We start from the raw sequence: 21852 nt of genomic DNA, 5'->3' as shown, positions 1-21852 counted from the left end.
ATACTGTGCCTCACCAGTTCGGTCTCCGATGATTCAGAGGAGAGGGTGGGTGATTTAAAGAAAATTGATTGCTAAACTGAGTATACCTTCAGGCACCTCAAGAGTTAATTTGCTTGGTACGCAGCCATCACCACCCAAGACTTCGAAAACGACTCCACAGGCAGTAGTCTTCTATGCTACTATTTTTGAGGAGTCCAGAGACAGATGAGGGTAAGGTGAGAGGGAAGCCCTGCCCTCCCACCCCCGCTTGATGACTGTTTACCTTGCCCCTCCCAGTGAGGTAGCAGGGAAGGGGGGCATTCTCCAGGCTGGATAGTGCAGCTACTGTAACACCTCAGCAGTGAGGGAGGTGAACCAGGAGCTAGGGGTGAGCGTCCCCATTTAACAGCTTTCCAGTTGTTTACCAAAAAAATATTGTTCCATCATAAAAATTCCCAAAATAGTTCCCTCTCTGGCCAGACTGACTGGCGGGCGCCCAGCTCCAGAGCCCAGCCTTGTTGGAGACTCGATCTTGGGGAGGTGGGTTAAAAGGAAGGTCGGAGGTGGGAGCTGGCAGCGAAGCATTGCTCCCAGATGAGAGGCGCCCCCTCTGGGACTTCCCGTGGGGTAGGAGCTGGGAAGACAAGACGCGCAGGGACTAGTCCGACGCAGAATTGCCAACACACAACACTTCATTTTCCATGGATGCCCAGCCAGCCTGCTGTGGGAGGGAGAGTCTGCGTGGGCAAAAGCAAATCCAGGTTTATTTTTAGCCTACCAGGGGTTCTACTTGGCCTGGGGGCCTTTTTAATGGTTGGATTCGAAACAAAGGCACCCACTCCCACCACCCCCACAAGTCCCTAAATATTCTGGTGCAGTGTCTCTGTCTGCGGGATCCAGATCGACACAACTGCCGAGTGTTCTAACCAGTCCTCCCCGCCCACCTATTTAATACATTTGACGAGCCAGGGTTTCCCCCAGATCAGGGCTAAGGGTAGCTTCTCTCCGCTTCAACAAAGGCGCATATGCTACAAGGCATCCCCGTCCCATGGAAAGAACATTAACTCTAGAGCCAGACGATCTAGGTGCAAAACCTCACTTCTGAGGTTTACTATCTGTGTGACTTTGGCAAGCCACTTATTGTCCCTGGGCCTCAGTTTCTTCATCTGTAAAATGAGCATTGTTGTACTCAAAGGTCTCAGTCTGTGATCCTATGAACTTTTTACCAGACAGGAGATTGAGCAATGTACCCCATGGGTTGACCCTGCCCCAAAGGAAGTCATTGGAAGGACGCTGAGCTTCTTTATATCACAAACCCAAGATTTCTCCATTCCTCTGAGGGACTCAGACATATCATTATTTCTTCCCTGGCTGCATTATTTTGGGACTTTTCAGACTGACTTCTTCACTGTGCTGCAGCCTTTTCAGTACCCTAATTCTGGAGAAAACAAGACCCAGTTTAACTTTTCTCTATAGCTTACTTTGGGGAAGCTAAATGGTGGAAATGGAGTCAGAAAGACTCCTCTTCCTGAGTTCAAATGTAGCCTCAGACACTCATGGTGTTAATTAAGTTCAGCAAGTCACTAAACCCTGCTTGCCTCAGTTTCCTTATCTGTAAAATGAGCTGGAAAAGGAAATGGCAAACTACTCCAGTATCCTGGTCAAGAAAACCACCAATGGGGTCACAAAGCATTGGATATAACTGAAAAAGTGACTGAACAACCACTTCTCCCATTAAACAGTAAACTCCTTAAGGGAAGTCACCATCTTTCTCTTTACATATTCATATCCCCAGCACTTAACACCGTACTTGGCACACATTAGGTGCTAAGTAAAGGTTTATTGACTATTAAGTCAAGAAAGCAATTTTAACTATATGTATATGTCTGATTGGGAAGGATGGGTAGGTTTCACATCTATACCTGTAAGGGTGGTAGGTTTAGATGCCTTGACTTCATAATGATTCAACAAAATGGCGAATTAGCACTCAACCAATTCACACCTACTACACCCACCCGACTCTCTCATCACCGACCAAAGGGAGACCAGGTTCAAGACCAAGTCTTCAGCACTATTCCCCAACTGAGACTGTCATAGAAATAACAAGGGACAGTGTCATAAGTTTAAATTCTGAGCCCCCAAACAAAGTTTTCCCATTTGCCCAGAAACTTCACTCACTTCTCACATAATTTAGGGAGGCCTGTGTCCTAATTAAGCAGCTCTACTTATATCCCATATCCATAACATCTCCTAGCTTAGTATGGGGTCAAGGAGAAAAGGTTAGACTTGGAGTCAATTTAGGTTCAAATTTTCCTTCAGATACTTCCAAGCTATGTGACCCTGGTCAAGTCACCTAACTTCTCTCTAAGCAGCACTTTCCTCATGTTTTCAAGCAAAGGACTTGGACTCTGTGGCCTATAAAGTCCCTTCTAGTTTACAGCGTCTCTTTTTTTTTTTTTGGAGGGGAGAGTGCAGGGCAATTGGGGTTAAGTGACTGGCCCAAGTGACTTGCCCAAGCTAGTAAGTATCAAGTGTCTGAGGCCGGATTTGAACTCAGGTCCTCCTGACTCCAGGGTCAGTGCTCTATTCACTGCACCTCCTAGATTCCCCCCCCCCCCCACAGGGTCTCTTAAAGGAAGAAGCAACTGTTTGATATATCATGTAAGAATTTATATTTATCATATCACATAAGAATTAATATCCCTTAAGGACTTATCCTCTTCAGTTCATTTTAAGCCTGGGAGGCCAAGGGTTGGTGAGAGATCTTCCCCCACCTCCATTCCTAGGATTTATGAATCATTGCATCTTGTGCTTGATGGACAGAATGGGTGTACATGTCTCACAAAGGAAAGAATAAAAGGAAAATCTTATTAAGTATCCAAGAATTTTTTAAGTGACTTTCCCCCCTAAAAAAAAAAAATCAATGGAATCAAACAATGGTTGTACCCAAGGCATTGACCTGAACTCTGGGCATTTAGTAGAGATTGGGGAAAATTTCCTGATTATGCCTTTGTTATGTAACTTCATTCCTTATGGCTTCCCCAGTTCCATTAAATCACCCTTTATTCCCCACTATATCATCCAGTTAAAAACTTGGTTTTCTGGTTAGGTGAAAGCCAAGTAAACTTCCAAGAGACAGGAATTGGCAGGCAAGGGCCCTGAGAATAGAGAAAGCCAGGAAGGGAGAAAACAACAATCCTTTTTCTACTTCAGGATTTGGTATTGTGTGTTTGGTCCTATACAAAATATGCCACAATAGTCATTCACTTTTATATGGTCCCCTAAGTCAGGGGCATACTGGTGTTTACCAATTAATTTTCCAGGGTGTAAGGGGAAATGTATACAGGGTGTCCCTAAAGTCTGGACACATACAAAATCTCATTAACTATTCATATTTTCAAGAAATAAAATGAATGAAATTTTCAACAACATTTTATTTGATTAGCATAAATGAGATTTCATAGGAAGAAGACATAGGAGATACATAGGAAATGCCATTAATTAATTAAATTAATCTAATTAATATAGAAAATAGTTCCCAATAGCTAATGAAAGCTTTTATTCCAGATGAAATTGTCATGGCTAAAATTTAAAAAGCTTAATGTACATTATTAACACTTTCTCCATTGCTTTCTAAAGTCTTAACAATAAAAAAAAAACAATAAATCAAGTCCTGATTTGGAGAACTATAAATGAACACATCTGTTAATGATCACAATTTAACAATCAGCTTTCTAGTAAATGCCACCTTCATCACACCACAGCCACTGAGGCTTATAAAGTGTCTTACATAATTTCTTCCTCCCCACAATCTTGTGAGGTTAATCTGTAATTATCACCATTTTACATATGACTTTGAGACCCAAAAAGGTTAAAAAAAAAAACAAACCTTGCCCAAGGTCACCACAGCAAATAATTATCTAAGGTAGGATTCTCACTCAGTTCTTCCTCAGTTAATAAATTAATCAGTAAACTAACACTCATTAATATGCCAGGCATTGTGCTAAACTCTGGGTATATAAAGAAAGCTTGAAAAAAAAAACCTACATTCCCTGCCTTCAAGGGGCCCATTGTCCAACTGGGAGAGATAATATGTAAACAAGGTACAAACAAGAAAGATTAAAAAGGACTGGGAAAGGTTTCATGCAGAAGGTAGAAACCTAGAGGAAAGCCAGGGAAACTGGAAGGTGGAAACAATGACGAGGGAGACTATTTCCAGGCATAGGTGACAGCCAGTGAAAACACTCTGAGTTGGATGATAAAGTGTCCTCTATGACAAAGAGCAGTGAAATCTATGTCACTGGATCACTGAGTATGTAAAGGGAAATAAGGTACTAACAAAACTGGGAATGTGGGGAGGGACCAGATGATAAAGGACTTTTAAAAATAGTGAATTTCATTTTTGATCCTAGAGGCAATAGGAAGTCACTGGAGTTTAATGAATAAAGAGACAACATGGTCAGACCTGTTCTGTAGAAAGTTCAATTTGATTGGGTGAGTGAAGAAGAGATTGGAGCAGGGGGGAGGGAAAGACTTGAAGTAGAGAGACCAGCCAACCATCTATAGAAATGGTTTAAGTATGAAGTGTTGAGGGCCAGGGTAATGACAGGGCCAGAGGAGAGAAGGAGGTATATATAAGAAATATTACAAAGTCAGAAATGACAGGACCTGACAATTGATTGAATCTGGGGAGAGACAGTGAAAAATAATGAGGAGTGGGGACTGGGAAAACAGCAGTCCTCTTGAGAGTAATTGGAAAGTAGAGATAAGGGGAGAGTTTGAGAGGAGAGATGATAAGTTCAGTTTTGGACATGTTGAATTTAAGATATCTACAGGGAATCCAGTTTGAGATATCTAATAGGCAGTTGAAAATGTGAAAATGGAGGTCAAGAGAGAAGATTGGTCAAGTAGGTCTGAGAGTCATTGGCTTAGAGATACTAATTGAAACCATAGGAGCTGATGAGGTCACCAAATTTAAAAGTATAGATGGAGAAGAGGAAAGAAACCAAGACAGAGCTTTGGAGACACTCAGGGTTAGCAAGGGTTAGTATAACTCAGATGAAGATCCCACAAAAGATACATATAAAGAGAAGCCAGACAAGTAGGAAGAGAACCAGGAGAGAGCAGTGTCATGAAAACCTGGAGAGAAGAGAATATGGAGGTGTTCAACAGTGCTCAAGGTGGAAGAGAGATCAAGAAGGATGAAGACTGAAAAAGTCATTAGATTTAGCCATTGAGAGATCGTTAAGTAACTTTGAAGAAAGTAGTTTCAGTTGAATGACGAGATTGGAAGCCAGTCTTCAGAGAGTTAAGAAGAAAGTGAGAGGAAAGAAAGTAGAAGCCTACCTGGACTTATTTCACATTAATTTACTTCCTAAACACTACATTTCAGTAAAACTCTGGAATACAGGGAGGATATTCTTTCTCACTTCCATCTTAAAATCTCTAGCTTCCCTTAAGAGTCAGCTCATAGATTCCTTCCTACAGGAAAACTTCAATGATTTATTTCTTTCTTTTTCTTTCTTTCTTCCTTTCTTTTCTTTTCTTTTCCTTTCCTTCTTTCTTTTCTCTTTTCTTTCTCTTTTTTTTTTTGTATTTTCTTACTACTCAAACTACATTGTATACTTATCTGTTTAAATGTTGTACCTCTGAAGGCAGGAATTTTTTTCCTTTCATTTTTATATACTCATTGCCTAGACCAGTACCTTACACAGTAAGCACTTGATAAAAGCTTGTTGTAGAGAAACATATAAGACTGAAAGCCATTTTTCAATAGATTAATCAGACAAAGGAATAAGAAATTCTCAAAAGAATTGTGAACAATTAACAACTATATGAAAGGATGCTCCAACTTGTTAATAATAAGAGAAATGCAAACCAAAACAACCTTCTGTGGTTTCAGCTCACACCAAGTTGAGAGACCTGAATGAGGACCCAGATTCAATGGTCTCCATTACTACTGCTACCCAATATTTTTTCTCCATAACTGGTAGGCACATTCTACTTACAGGTGTGCTAAAAAGGATGGAATATTTCATTTTGACTCCATTATTGCTTTCAGAGATTGAGTTACACTTTGAGGGCAAGAGGGATGAATAAATAATAAATAAACAAACAAATGAATAAATAAATGAAACAAAGGGAAGTTAGTTTGAAGTACATGCATAATTTTTCTCTTCAGTTCTAACCCTTCCCATGTCTCATACCAACTAGTCATGAGTTCTAAGGGTTAATTTACATGCCATCAGGACTCAATGAAAAGGATTAAGAAGTAAAATACCAACATGATTACTCACTGGAGTATATATTGGGAGCTTCTTGTTTCATTTTGTTTTGATTACTATAATGTTTGCCTGTTAAGTTTTGGAAAATTAAAGATTGGCTTTGGACTAGCACTGTTTTTGATTGAGAAAGTATTTGGGCTTTGATCTTTAATGGTGTGTGTACATAGCTTTCGCCTAAAAAGAAAACAGCTCTGTGTAGATTTTTCTTCAAATCACAAGTTTGCTTACTCCATAGAGGGTAAAGGCACTTCTACTTCATGGCCAAATGAACCACTAAGGAATATGCTAACTATACTTTCAGTTGGAAAGGTCCATATTCAGTTCTCAAATGAAAGTTTTCTTTCCTCTGACTACAAAAAACACAGACACTCTCCAGGTTATGGACAATGAATTTTCAAACTTTCAGTACATACAATTGCATGCTGACAACTCTCTCCTCAAATCTCTAACCCATTCCTACCCACTTCAGCAACCAAGGCCTGAGCAAACAACACTGCTTGGCTTAAAGACCAAGGTATTCTCTGACCCATTACCTATTCCACACCACCTCTTTTCTTCCCCTCAGGGGGATTGTGCACAAGTCATGTGTCCCTTTTTCTTCTGTCTTTCACAGCTCAGTGAGTTCCCAAATTATTTCCCTCTTTGTCTTTCTTTGTCAGCCAGGAAAAAAAAAACCAAACAACTTAATCATGGCTAACAAACCTGGATGTAGTGCTAATAATATAACATTATTAAGGAGAAAAGCAATTTGGTTTTTGGTGAAGTTAGGGACAACAAATATTTGATCCTCTAAAGCTGGGATTTAAAGAATTTGTTTTTTAAAAATATCTTGGTAAGCATATTTCAATATAATTGGTTTTCTCTTTAATCTTATGTATTGTATTTTATATATTTAAATAACATTATTCTGAGAAGGAGCCAATAAGCTTCACCAGATTGCCAAAGGTCTGTTACACCAAAAAGTGCCCCAAAACCTGCTTAAAACCACTGAAAATGCCAAGAAGTTTTCTGCAATGTCTCCACAGGCCTCTTCCTACACTTCTTCACCTTTCTCTAAACCTGATTTGTTTTTAAGCATCAGCCTTTAAATATAAAAATCTATTTCTTATTCAATTTTATTGTTTTCTATGTTGCTTAAGCACTAGTATAACAACAATTTTGCTTTTTTCCTACTCTTCAATCCAAGTTAATTCAATAAGCCTTTATTAAATGCCTACTCTGTGCAAGGCATTGTCCTCGGCATTGAAAGACACAAAAATGGATAAGGCACAGTCATGTCCTCATGGGGAAATGTTCATTCCATTTGCTGCAGAGAAATATGCTATAGCCTGAACAAGACCTTGTAACTGCAGAAACATAGATATCAAGGTTTAATATAAAATGTGATTTTCACAATTGTGTCATCTGACCCATGCCCAGAAGTTTTAGAGCATCTAGAAAGAATATAAAACTCATATATTAATACTCAGAAACCAAAATTTTGCAACCCTATCGAATTATTTGGCCCTGATTTTTAAAAATTCCACACTAACAGAGGAAACACTCCTATTAACAAGAGGATTATTAAAAGTTAACCTTATCAGATGTAGTAAGTTGACTCTTTCTACTCCACAAACACACCAGGATTTTGGTCTTCAGACTTTGATAATTCATTTAACAACCATTTACCCCACGAACAACATTAGGCTCCACTGAATTGTCATCATTGACTGATCCCAGTCAATCATAAGGCTGAAAACTTAGGATAAATATTTCTTGTGGGTGAATCTAGTTTCCACTTAAAAAGTTCATACACCACTACTCCTTCCCAAAATATTTGACTGCCTCCTTTGGACACAAACAGTGAGCTGAGTGCTTCTCAATATTAACTATGTTTTTTTAATAGGCTTAAACTATGGGAAACAGTTGAAGCCATCAGGGAAAGTGCCAAAAACCTAGGAAAAGCAATTAACCATTTAGCATCTTTACAAAATAATGCTATTTCCAACTGGTGAAGAGAATTAGGAAATGGTATTGAATTTGATTCTCCCTTTTATAGTCAGAAAAGGATTCTATTTCATGGCCCAGGCCACAGAAAAGAGGGAAATTCTTCCTTCTGGTTTCTACCCACTTATACCCAACTGACCCCAAAGGTTGCTTAGCTGACACAGCAGTTACAGAACTGGTTGAAAAAGCCAAAAAAACTCCTTTGGGGCACTAATTTTTGCTACATAGAATTATAGGCTCCAAGATTAAAAGGATTACAGGGGAGGGAAAGGTAGGAATATGATCAGGTTTTGTAGGAATTTTTATATATATATGTATGTATACATATATATAATACTTTGTACATCTTAAAGTGCTATCTTAAAGTTAGTTATTGTTATTGTAATTGTTGGTATTATTTGGACCTATCTTGACAAACATAATAGCATTTTCTCATTTTATCAAATTAGTATCAATACTAAAATCCTGTTTTAAGGCTTCATCATGGCATCATGAAGGTAACTCTATGGTCTAGAAGACTATCTCATCAGTGGTAGGCCCTACTAAGTGGGAAAGATTTAGAGTGTGGGCCTGATAGCATCAGTTGTTTAAGGAACAGGTTTCATTTCATCCAACCATTCACAAGAATACCAGGGCCTGACCAACTTGAGCATCTTGCCATCTGCCATGCTCCTTCCATCAGGAACCACCACCAGGTCCCTCTGGATTGAACCTACAGAGACCCTGTCCCCACTCCATGGGAGTTAATCCATTCTGTTTTAGAACTACTGTAAGGTAGATCTCCTTGTGTAATATCATGGCCCTAGCATCCCAATGGATGACTGGATCAGATAAAGATCAGTTTAGATACCAGCGGCTAACCCACTTAGGTGTCATGCCAATAGTCTCACTGCTGTGGTTCTCCCAACCCTTCGCTCTTCATCTTTTGCTCAGAGAACAATAATCAAATTAATATCGTCATTGCTATTGGAAAGAGCATTTTTTTTTCATTTACTAACCCAACCCAAGTAAGTACACAGTTCTTCAAAGCAAAGGGCATTTCTTTGAACAGTATGACAAAATAAGTTACAAGAAATATGCCTCCATACACACAGAGGTACAAATAGTCTCCTCCAGGTAAACACCCAGGTGTGGGGGGGAGATAAACACATTGGTGGCCAAGTAAGACACATGGAGAGGCACACAGGGAGGGAACAGATGTTACCAGGGAACACATTGTGGAAGGGCACACATATGACCAAGATAATTCATTTTCTGCCTGTCAATGCCAACAATGAAATGTTCTCTGGTGATGACATCATGCTGCTCTCTCCTACACTCTTCTACTGATCTGCTCTCTGCTATTCTCAACTGAATATTTCTAATGAGCCACTGCTGTTTCTACCTATTGGTAGAAAGACACAGGTAGATGGTATAGTAGATAGAGTCTGGAGTCAGGAAGACTCCTCTTCCTGAGTACAAATCAGCCTCAGGCACTTACTAGCTGTGTGATCCTGGGCAAATCGCTATTTTGTCTATATTTGCCTCAGTTTCCTCATCTGTAAAATGAACTGGAGAAGGAAATGGCAAACCGCTCTAGCATCTTTGCCAAGGAAACCCCAAATGGAATCACAAAGAGTCAGATATAACTGAAGAACTGTAATAACAGCTGAGCTTCCCTGGTGATGCTACTCTGAAGTAGCTGGGGCTTCAGCTCTGAAAAAACTCATAGGCTTAGGTTAGTTCAGCTGTTTTTGAGATAAGCTAGCCCTACTCAGTTAGCTAGGAAATCCCTCAAGCAATTAAGTTTATCTTTTGAACATTTCTCTTCCTCTTGCTGTTCTTAGAGGGGAAAGGTGATGAGGGAGGGAGGTGCTTTGTTGTTCAGTTGTTTTCCATAATATCCTAATATCTGACTCTTCATAACCCCATTTGGGATTTTCTTGGCAAAGATCCTAAGGTGGTTTGCTATTTCCTTCTCCAGCTCATTTTACAGATGAGGAAACTGAGGCAAACAGGGCTAAGTGACTTGCCCAGGATTACACAGCTAGTGTCTGAGGCTGGATTTGAACTCAGGGAAAATGAGTCTTTCTGAATCCAGGCCCAGGCTTCTATCCATTGTACCACATCTAGTTTGACTTATGGTGAGAAAATTCCTTTCAATTCTTTTATTTCCTTAACAATCAGTTGTAGTCTATGCAAATTTTGTTACTTAAACCAAATTACTGTATTCTCTATAGAAGCATGTGCATAATTTTATTGGTGTGTTCTGACATATGCATGACAGGAATATACCAGGAAGAGGAAAGAGTAAAAAATGCATACAAGATGAATTTCATCCTTCACTTTTGACCACTCCTTAACATCCAGCCTACTTTCCCCAGCCCCTTTTCCTTCCTAAACTCCCTTAAGCATATAGGGATTGATTATATAAGTTACACTCCAAGATGGGGAGAAGGAAGGTGGAGAGAATTCAGATTCCTTTTTTCCGAATCTCAGGTTCTGGTCTCCACCATGTCCTTCCCCAGGGACCCCAAAACCTAGAGCCAACCAAAGGAATGTGACAACTGCTCCCCATCTTGATGAAATCTATGCTCTCCTAGTGGTGTTCGCTTACTTCCCGAAGGAAATGACTTTGTGAACTCTTCCTGTCCTTGGTGTGAGGGTCCTTCATACCAGGAAGGTGTGAAGCTCCTGGGATCAGATGGTGTCATTAGCAAGAGCCAGGGTGGAAACCACCTGAACTCCCAGGCTCTGTGAATTTCACAGCCTACTCTGTCCTTCTAACATTAGAACTTCTCACACCTAGGTGCTACTGTGGAAATATCAAGGGCCTCTGCTTCTCTCCTCCCTTTGCTACTTAGTTAAACTGGTTCTGAGAAAAGTTAGTCCCATTGGAATCAAGGGTTTAATTTCATAGCAAAGGTTTGACTTTTGACAAGCAAAGGGGGCTTGGGGTGCGTAAGAAGGCAGAGGAGGAGGGAGGAGAGAAGAAATGACTAGTCTCCCCAACGGACAGCAAGTAACTAGTTTTTGTTTTGTTTTTTTTCTGAATAACCTGCTTCCTGGGTGCAGGGAGGCGGGGTGTGTTCTCTTGCTTGAAGCCCCTCTGTAGTGTAGGAAGGGAAGAGGGAAGGGAGAAGGGAAGGGAAGGGGAGAGGAGGGAAGGGGAGCAGAGGAGAAAGGACAGGGGAAAGGACAGGACAGGAAGGGAAGGGAAGGGGAGGGGAGGGGAGAGGAGAGAAGGGGAGAGGAGAGGAGAGGAAAAAGGAAAGGGGAAAGGAAAAGAATTAAGCATTTAACAAGTGTCTAGCATATACCAGGCTAAGTGCTGATGCTAAGCACTTTACAAATATTAATTATTTAATTCTCACAACAACCCTGGGAGGTAGATGTTATCATTACCCCCATTTTTACAGTTGAGGAAATTGTGGCAAAGAGAGGTTAAGTGACTTCTCCAAGGTCATATAGCTAGTTATCTTAGATCAAATTTGAACTTAGGCTCCAGGCCCACTTCCCTATCTACTAAGGCACCTCGTTCAATTGTGTCCAACTCTTCATGGTCCCATGGACCATATGGTTCATTGGGTTTTCTTGGTGAAGATACTGGAGTGGTTTGTCATTTTCTTCTCCAGTGGATTAAGGCAAACAGAGATTAAGTGACTTGTCCTGTGTCACTCAGCTAGTAAGAGTCTGAGGCCAGATTTGAACTTAGGTCTTCCTGACTCTGAGACCACCACTCCATCCACTGAGCCACCCAGCTGCCTTCGCTTAGCCACCTTGCTGCCACTAAAGAGAATTTCCAGCCTCCAAATGATACTGTGAAATACCTTCGGAGCCCTACTCATCATAAAGAGATTAGATCTGGTCTTCTGTGTGGGCTAAGGAAGTAGCTGACCAACGCATATAATCTCAGCAACACCAAAAGGCGCTTCCTCCCCAATACCATAAATATTTCCCCACAAGATCTGTGGAACTCTTTGTACTTAAAAACACTAGGGACACCTCCAAGCAAAAGGTTTAATACCTAATTTTGTTAACTGATGTATTAGGTAAAATAAAATTACAGGGAGTTATTCATTTGCATTTAGAGCAGAGGGCATCTAAGACATGGAATTGTCTCTCTTCCTCATATTATGGAGGAAGAACTAAGTCTGGTTAAACAACATATACAAGACTGAACAATCAGTGAATAATAGGGTCAAGATTTGAACCCAGGTCCTCTGATAATCAAACCTTGCAACCCTTCCAATGAAACTGAGCAATGGCATGAAAGGGGGATAAACCAACCAACCACACAACAAATTTTGGTAATTCCTGTGTATTACTGAAAAATTTACACTGGCAGAGGAAATGTAATGCCAAGTATATTTTACTTCTCCCAATAGTTGTGGAATTTTAAAAGAACACAAAGGAATGAATCTCTAACTGTAAAATTTCATATCACTAGGAGGGATAGATTTCCCAGTGTTCCTGAAAAGTAGTTTCTTCCTGGTTATACCACCCAAAAAAATAAAGAAAAAACTTGGATTATCTTCCTTTTTTAATAAATAAATAATTTGTATTCCTCTCATTTGGTTTTATATCACCTACATTTTTTAATGCATATATCCCTCTACCCTGTCCCAGAGGGCAATCCTTTATGACAAAGGGGAAAACAGTACAAAAAAACTAATCAACATATCCTAAAAGATCAGACATTATATACACCATTATACACCTCTGCAAAGTGCTCTTTTACGTCTACTTTGGGGCCAGTCTTGGTCATTATAATTTCCCAGCATTCCATGTGGATTGTTTTGTTCTGGTTGTTTTCATTCACATTTCGATAGTCCTTCTCTGGATTGCTTGCTACACTTGGGGGAGGAATTCACAGACGTCATCTCATGCTTCTGTTTAGCCATTCCCCAATCGATAGGCATAGAGATTGTTTCCAATTCTTTATTACTACCAAAAGTGTCCCTACAACCACCTGAGCTTTTCCTGGGGCTTTGTGTTATGTCCCCAACTTCCTTAGTATATATGCCTAGCAATGAAATTTCAAGATTGAAGAGGAAGGACAATTTAGTCACTTTCTTCTCATAATTCCAAATTGCTTTCTTGACAAGAGAAATCTTGTGATATAAATTACATGAAAGTGTGCAAATTACAGATTAACAGCATAATTTTTTTTTAAATAAAATTTTGCCCACTTTCAAGGGCAAACTTAAATTTCTCATCTTACTTCCTTTCAGTTTCCACTTGAGTCCTTAGGTTCTCTCCTCATTTCCTAATTCTGGAGAAAACAAGGCTTTGTTTAACTTTTCTCTGGGCAGCCAAGTAGCACAATGGATAGAGTGCTGGCCTCAGACCCATACTAGCTGGGCAAGTCACTTAACTCTGTTTGCCTCAATTTCCTGTAAAATGAGCTGGAGAAGGAAAAGGCAAACCACTCTAGGATCTTTGTCAAGAAAACCCCAAATGGGGTCACAAACAGCCATATAGGACTGAAACAACCAAACAACAACATACATTACTTCCAAATTAAGGCTGATGCTGTTCTTTCAAGTAACCACCACTACTCAACTACACAAACTTTTTACTCTATCTTCCATGCTAGGTGGCACAGTGAATAGAATCCTGGAATCTGAGTCAGGAAGACCTGAGTTTGAAACCAGTCTTATGATTTACTAGCTGTGTGACCCTTAGCAAGTCACTTAAGCAATGTTTGCCTCAGTTTCCTCAACTGTAAAATGGAAATAATAACCTACCTCAAAAGGTTTTTGTGAAGTTCAAATGAGATAATGTTTGTAAAGCACTTTGCATAGTACCTGACAAACAGTAGGCATTATATAAATGCTTATTCCTTTCTTATACCATGCACAGAGTAGGTGCTATATAAATGTTTCTTCCTTTCTCATAATCAGAAATCTCCTTTCCCTAATCTAGATGACCAGTCTAGCTTTTCTAAGATTCTGTTCACAGTTTATGTTTGAAAACTAATTTTATCTTTATCACCTTATCCAATTTTATTTTATTTTCATGCTTTCCCAACTTCCTAGTCATATGGAGACCAACTTGATTGCTTCCCTGTGATTGTCTCTTATCCATCCATCTTTGCTACACCATAGAGAAGTATTTTCTAGGATCCTTATTTACAATGAACCAACATAAAACATACACAGCTACTGTGTACAGCCTATGGCCTATGCATCTCTTCTTTCAATAATACACACACACAGTACATATGCCATAGACAGATATGCACAGTGGCAAAGGAAGGTCTTCACTTCCTTAAATACCTGATCATTCGAAAAAAGTTAAGGCATGCATTTTTTTAGAATGATGATGATACATTAGCTAGCATGGACTATTTTATCTGATTTATCTATTACTAGACACTAGTGTGTAGTAATGAACAAAACTCTGAAAGAAACACAGTCTAGAAAAGTTTTAAAGAATTAGAGAGAGGAATGTGTGTGTGTGTGTGGAGAGAGACAGAAAAATGAACATAGTAAGACAGAAAGAGGAGGGAAAGAGAAATGAAGAAAGTGAGAGAGAGAAAGATGGAAAGAGAGAAAAAAGAAATAAACAGAGAGCAAGACAGAGAGAGGAGGGAGAACGTGAGAGAGAGAGAAAAAGAAACAGAGCAAGAGAGAGAGAAGGGGGAGAGAAAAAAAGAAACAGAGAGCAAGACAGAGAGGAAGGGGAGACACAGAGAGAGAAAGAGAGAGACAGAGAGAGCACATGACAGAAGGAGATGTCCATTATCAACAAGATCTTGAAATGGATGCCAACAAACTACAACCCAACTCTTTATGATGTTAAGAGTAGGAAAAAAGGGGCGGCCAGGTGGCTCAGCGAGTAAGAGCACCGGCTCCAGTGTTGGGATGACCTGGATCAAATCCAGGCTCAGATACTCAGCACCACACCCAGAAATAACTGGCCGTGTAACCTTGAGCAAGTTACTTAACCCCTATTGCTTTAAAAAAAAAAAAAGAGTAGGAAAAAGATATTAAAGATTATGTAGCCCATCCTTCTCATTTTATGGATTCAATTAAATTTAGCAAACATCCATAAAACACCCATTACATTAAAAAAAAACCTGTACTATGTGCTGTTTAAAAAAAAAAACAACTCTCTTCACTGCAATTTATAGTCCTAGACAGTTGCCTAAAATACCAAGAGCTAAGGTGACTTACCCATGGCCACACATGGCCAGTACACATCAGAGTCAGGACTTTCCAAAAAAGATCTAGCAGGCTTAGTGGAGCTCAGTGTGAGTCAGTAATATGACCTAGCAGCCAAAAAAGTTAATGCAATCAATAATGGGCTTCATTAAGAAGGGCAGAGTTTCCAGAAATGGGGAAGTTATAATCTCACAGTCCTCTGCTGTCATCAGGCCTTATCTGTTCAGAGGTCATTGTTAAATTAGAGAGTGTCCAGAGGAGGGCAACCACATTGGTGAATTGCCTTTATTCCATGTCATGCGAGGATTGGTTTAAGGAAAGGGAGGCTAGATGATAAAGTGGACAGAACACTGGGTCTGGAGTCAGGAAGACCTGAGCTAAATATGACCTTGGACATGGACTAATCGTGTGACCCTGGGCAAGTCATCTAACCTCCATTTGTCTTAGTTTCCTCATTCTAAAATGGGGATCATAATAGCATTCACTTTCCAGGGTTGTTATGAGGATCAAAGAAGTAAAGCACTTAGCACAGTGCTCAGCATGGACTTGTCTGACTCTTTATGACCCCATTTGGGGTTTTCTTGTCAGAGTAATTTGCCATTCCCTTCTCCGGCTCATTTTAGAGACGAGGAAACTGAGGCAAACAGGGTTAAGTGACTTGCCCAAGGTCATCTAGCTGGTTAAGTGTCTGAGGCTACTCAGGAAAATGAGTCTTCCTGGCTCTAGGTCTGTCACTTTATCCACTGTGCCACCTAGCTGCCCAGATAAATATTATGTATTTACATATAAATATTACGTATTCATATACAAATATCATATATTTACACATAAGTATAAATAAAATTTATATGTAAATAGTAGCTATTTTTTTTTGACTTGGAGAGGAGAGTACCCTCAGGGGAACATGGTAGCTACCTTCAAGTACTAGAAGTATTATCACATGGAGAAGGGATTAGATTGGTTCTGTTTGACCAGAGAGGACAAAACCAGGAGTAGTGGGCATAATTTTTTTTGGAGGGGAGTGAGCAGGGCAATTGGGATTTGGTGACTTGCCCAAGGTTACACTACTAGTAAGTGTCAAGTGTCTGAGGCTAGATTTGAACTCAGGTCCTCCTGATTCCAGGGCCAGTGCTCTATTCACTGTGCCACCTAGCTACCCCAGTAGTCATAAATTTTAGAAAGGTAAATTTAGGTGTAATGTCAAGAAAAACTTTCTAGAGAATTAGAACTTTGCACCTAGGGAGGTGGTGAGTTCTCTCTCCGGGGAAGTCTTCAGGCAAAGCTTGGATGATCATTGGGTATGTTATTATGGAGATTTTTTTTCCATGTATGAATCAAGCAATATGGCCACTAAAATCCATTCCAATTACCTAATTCTATAATTCTGTGGTCTCCCATTACCTAAATGATAAAATAAGAATCCCTTAATCTGACATTCAAGAATTTTCTCCATATTCTCATAGAATTTTGAGTCTATATCACTCATTTTCCATGAATTCTCTATTAGTATTCCTGGTATAGTAAGTGAACTTTTGGGGGGGTGAACTTATGGGAAGACAAGAAGAGGAGTCACAGAAGTCGGGCAGGCAAGAATGGGTTCTGATCTGAATTGCTGGAGGGAGAACCCACGTGAATGAGCTCATAATTTCATTGGAGTATTTCTCCTTTTGGTTCTTATCTTTTGTCTTTAAATGTCAAATGAGCTTATAGCTTAACCTAGAGGCAATAGGGAGACCCTAAAGATTCCTATGTAAGTGAGTAGCTTTAGGAAGATTATTTTAGCAACTGTGGATGGATTGGGCCGGGAAGAGACTGGAAATAGAGAGGCCCAATGGAGAGGCTATTGAAACAGTCTAAGTGAGAGGTGACAAAGGCCTCAATGAAGGTTGTGGCTGTTGAGTGGTGAGAAGCAGATGGATTTGAGAGATTCTGAAAAGGTAGAATTGATAAATTTGCAATTGATTGATGGGCTTGATGGTGAAAGAGAATTGAGTCAAGGATGACACTGAGGCTATGAACTGGGTTACTGGGACCAGATATGGGGAAATGAGGAGGGGTAAGAGTAGGAGGGTAGGTGATGAGTTCTGTTTTGGACATACTGTGTTTGAGGTATCTATGGGACTTCCTGGTAAAGCTGTGACACTGTAGGGGATTATTAATGTGAAATGGAATTGAGGAGACAAAAACTGAACTTATCAGTTTGGGAAGCATCAGCATAGAGGTGACCATTGCATCCATGGAAGGTGATGAGAGAAAATGTAGAAAGAGAAAAGAATGTAGAAATGTAGGAAATGTAGAAAGGGAGGGACTGACACAGAACCCATGCTTAGAAGGTGGAATGTGAATGATACTCTAGCAAAAGAAACTCAGCAGTGGTTAAGCTGGCTGGTAGGAAGGCAACCAGAAAGAGCAGTTTCACAAAAACCTAAGGAAGAAAGGAAATATGCAAAGGCTGGGATTAAGAAAAGGTCGTTGAATTTAGAAATTTTTTTTGAGTGGGAAGGCAAGGCAATTGGGGTTGTGACTTGCCCAAGGTCACACAGCTAGTAAATGTGTCAAGTGTCTGAGATCAAATTTGAATTCAGGAACTCCTGACTCTAGGGTTGGTGCTCTATTCACTGTACCACCTAGCTGATCCACAATTTAGAAATTTTAAAGACTAATCATAGCTCTAAAAAGAGCAGCTTCAGTTGAATAGTATGATCAGAAGTCACTGCGCAGGACTGAGACCATGAGTGAATGGGAAGACAGGCTGCTTCAGTAGTGGATAGTAAGTGGATTGAATTCAGGAAGACCTGAGTTCAAATTCTACCTCTGTGACTTAGCAAGTCATTTAACATCCCAGTACCCCTTAAAAAAAAATGGGCAGATAGGTGGTCTGTTGGGCAGAGCACTGGCCCTGGAGGCAGAAGGACCTGAGTCAAATCCAGCCTCAGACACACTATCTGTGTGACTTTGGGCAAGTCACTTAACCCTATTTGCCTCAGTTTCCTCATCTGTAAAATGAGTTGGAGAAGAAAGTGCTAAACGACTCCAGTACCTTTGCCAAGAAAACTCCAAATAAGGTCACAAAGAGCCAGATATGAATGAAATGATTCAACAAAAACAAAGCCCCAAAGAACTCTCTAAATCTACAGCATAAACTTTAGCCTTAACAATTTCATATGGAATAAAAGCCTTCCTTGGTTATTGGGGACTATTTTCCATATTAATGAGATTAATTTAATTAATGAACAAGATTTCGTATGTGTCCCCTATGTCTTCCTATGAGATCTCATTTATGCTAACTAAATAAAATGTTGTTGAAAATTTCCTTCACAGGGTGGCTAGGTGGTGCAGTGAATAGAACAATCAGCCCTGGAGTCAGGAGGACCTGAGTTCAAATGTGGCCTCAGACACTTAACACAAAAAAAGCTACCTCTTTGACCTTGGACAAGTCATTTAACCCCAATTGCTGTCTTCCCCCCTCCAAAAACAGCAAAAAAAAAAAAAGAAAGAAAGAAAATTTCCTTCATTTCATTTCTTGAAAATACACATAGTTAATGAGATTTCTTTATGTGTCCCAACTTTAGGAATACCCTGTATATCTAAGTTTTAGAGAATGTGGTGATCTGGATAGAGGAAGTCTTTCACTGGGATTTCCTTACATTGATATAATCACAGGTCCAATTTATGTTTGTTTTTTTAAGTGAGTAGGAAGTAAAGAAACAGAAACTATAGTTTTTTCTAGGAGTTTTACTATGAAAGGAAAGATCTAGAATAACTTGAGAGAATAGCATGGTCAAAGGAAAAAATTTGAAGAATGGGGGAGATATTTAAAGGTAACAGGGAAAAAAGCCAGTGGGTAAATGTAGATGAAAGATTAAAGGAAGGGGCAGCCAGGTAAGCACATCGAGTAAAAGACTCCAGTGTCAGAACGACCTGGAGATCAAATCCCGGGCTCAGACACCCACCCAGAAACACCTGGCTGTGTAACCTTGAGCAAGTTACTTAACCCCGATTGCTTTATTAAAAAAAAAAAAAAAGATTAAAGGAAAGGGTGAGATAACTAAAGGGGCAAGCTCCCTAAGAGAACAAAAGGGGTTGATGGGATCTGATGAGGCATGGGCTCTAGGAGCCCCCTCAAGCTCTCCTTGAATCTTTGAGGTACAGGCTCTGGGAACCTCCCTTGGACTCTTGATTAAATTGTCTCATTTGATGAGGCATTTGCATGAGGCAATAAGCCTTACATTGTGGTCGGGCCCAAACCACTAGCCTAGTTATTACCTACTAACTACTAGCCTAGTAACTAGCCTAGCCCTCCATTGTTCATCTACTTCCCACCCTAGAGCCTATCAAAATAACTCACCCAGCCCACCTTGTCTGTAGTCTCCAGCTACCTCACACCCTTAATCACTCATTGACCTCATTAACTCCTCCTGAAGACCCGCCTCAAACTCCTCCTCTAGACCACCCCTAGATTCCTCCCACAACCTTCTGTATATAAGACCCCATCTCAGTGTGAGAGCACCATCGAATGCCATAGAATAGTGAGAGCACTATAGAATGACCTAGCACAGGCTTACTCTGTGTCTAATGCAAGCAAACTTTTAATGAATTTTACTTTTCTTTGGCTGAGAAGACTTGAGATGAATTCATTCGGCAGGACCCGGCATGTTGGTATTTTGGGGTCTCCGAGCAACCCTAACCCTCTTAGGGGGTACCCTCTTCAGAGCCCATACCTCATCAGGATCGAGGGTATATAAAGATGGCTTGGAAATGGCTGGATAAACATCCACATCTTCTTCAGAGACTAAAGCAAAGAAACAAGAGAATGTATGACAATATATAGCTTTGAGGTATATATAGAACGGGGGAGAAAAATGAGCTCACAGTGGATGGTCTCTAATTTTTTGGTAAATTAGGATGTGATATCCTTTCCTAAGGAGTTGAGGAAGGAGTTGATATAGTAGAAAAAGTTTAGAACAGCTGCTTTGAGGGTGCAAGAGAGGGTCAATCATTAAAGAATAAAAATACTGCTGTGTAGCACTGAGAACAGATTAACACTGAGATCAGATGCTATAAATTTCAGCACTTGAGTAGGAGCAGAAAAGACAGATGATGGGAGTAACCAAGGTTTGGAGTCTGGCAAGGCAAATAGGACAAGAGGCGAGTGATTCAAAGGTAGAAGGCAGTATAAAACTGAATTACTTACCTAGAACTGAACTGATAACTAGTAAACAAAAAGTGAATTCTGGCAAAAGAGAGCCAGAGCATGGATGATGATGGGCTTGTTGAGCTTAAGGGTGCTCGAGACCCCAAAATATCAACACTCCCGGTCCTGGGGAATGAATTCGACTCAAGTCTTCTCTCAGCCAAAGTAAAGCAAAATTTATTAAAGATTCACCATAATGGGCAGGTTCTTAAGGAGCCTAAGTATTTGTGAAGCTTGTATCAACAAGGGGGCCAGAGTAATCTGACACAGAGTGAATCTGTGGTAGATCAAATTCTCAGCCCTGTCATGGAGGCAAGACAGATCTTATATATAAAAAGAGGCTTTAGAGGTGGTCTAGAGGAGGGATTTGGGGAGTGTGTTTCGAAGCAGTCTAAGGAGGATCTTTGATGGAACTGAGTCAGATTCCAGCAATGGGATTATGGGTGGAAAATAGCTGAAGGCTACCTGGAGATGACAGACAATAGAGAGCTAGGCTAGTTTAAGGATAAGAGATTTGGGTATAGATATTTTGGGAGGATCAAGGGTGGGAATTAGTTGAACAATGGAGGGCTAGGCTAGTAAGCATAAGAGATTTGGTCCTAGCTATAATGAAAGGTTTATGGCCTCAAGCAAATGCCTCATCAAGTGGGAAGATTCAATCTAGAGTTCAAGGGGTTTCCCAGAGCCTGTACATCAGACTGATGGAATAGAGAGAGGTAGAGTGAGTGAAAGTCATGGTTAACACAAAGGTCAGATCGATAGAAATAAAGCAAAGGGAGGGATGGAAAGATAGGAAATGTGATCAGAGAAGGGAATTTCAGAATTCTGGATGATGAAGGCAGAATACTTATGGATAATTGTCAAGATCAAGGGAATAAGCAACTGGGTAAGGTAAAATTAAGGTTTGTGAGCTATATTATTATCAAAGTTGAGATCAATAAGCTGGGTGATCAAGGTATTCAATGGGAAACTGACATATATGCTGAAAATATCATAAACCTCTCAGAGATTTTCATGGCTCTTACTGGAGCTCAGAGTAAAAGAAAATATAATTAGATATCCCAGGAGAAACTGCCTTCCAGCCTAAGTTACTACCATCTAGGTTCCTCTTAACCAACTCAGCCAGTTTCCCTTTTTTGTGCCCCCTGACAACTTTACTCTTTCCCCTACTCTATTATCTCCCCACCCCCACTCCAACTCACACCTCCAAAGCTTGTTCACATCCTATTTTCTCTCTCTGGTATCTAGTAATTTGACAGTA

The sequence above is a fragment of the Petaurus breviceps genome, unplaced genomic scaffold, assembly GCF_028583685.1.
Source record: "Petaurus breviceps papuanus isolate PSGF00001 unplaced genomic scaffold, PetGlider_PUasm1.0 189, whole genome shotgun sequence".
In the NCBI taxonomy this organism is placed as follows: domain Eukaryota; kingdom Metazoa; phylum Chordata; class Mammalia; order Diprotodontia; family Petauridae; genus Petaurus; species Petaurus breviceps.
Note: the sequence above shows the minus strand (reverse complement) of the source record.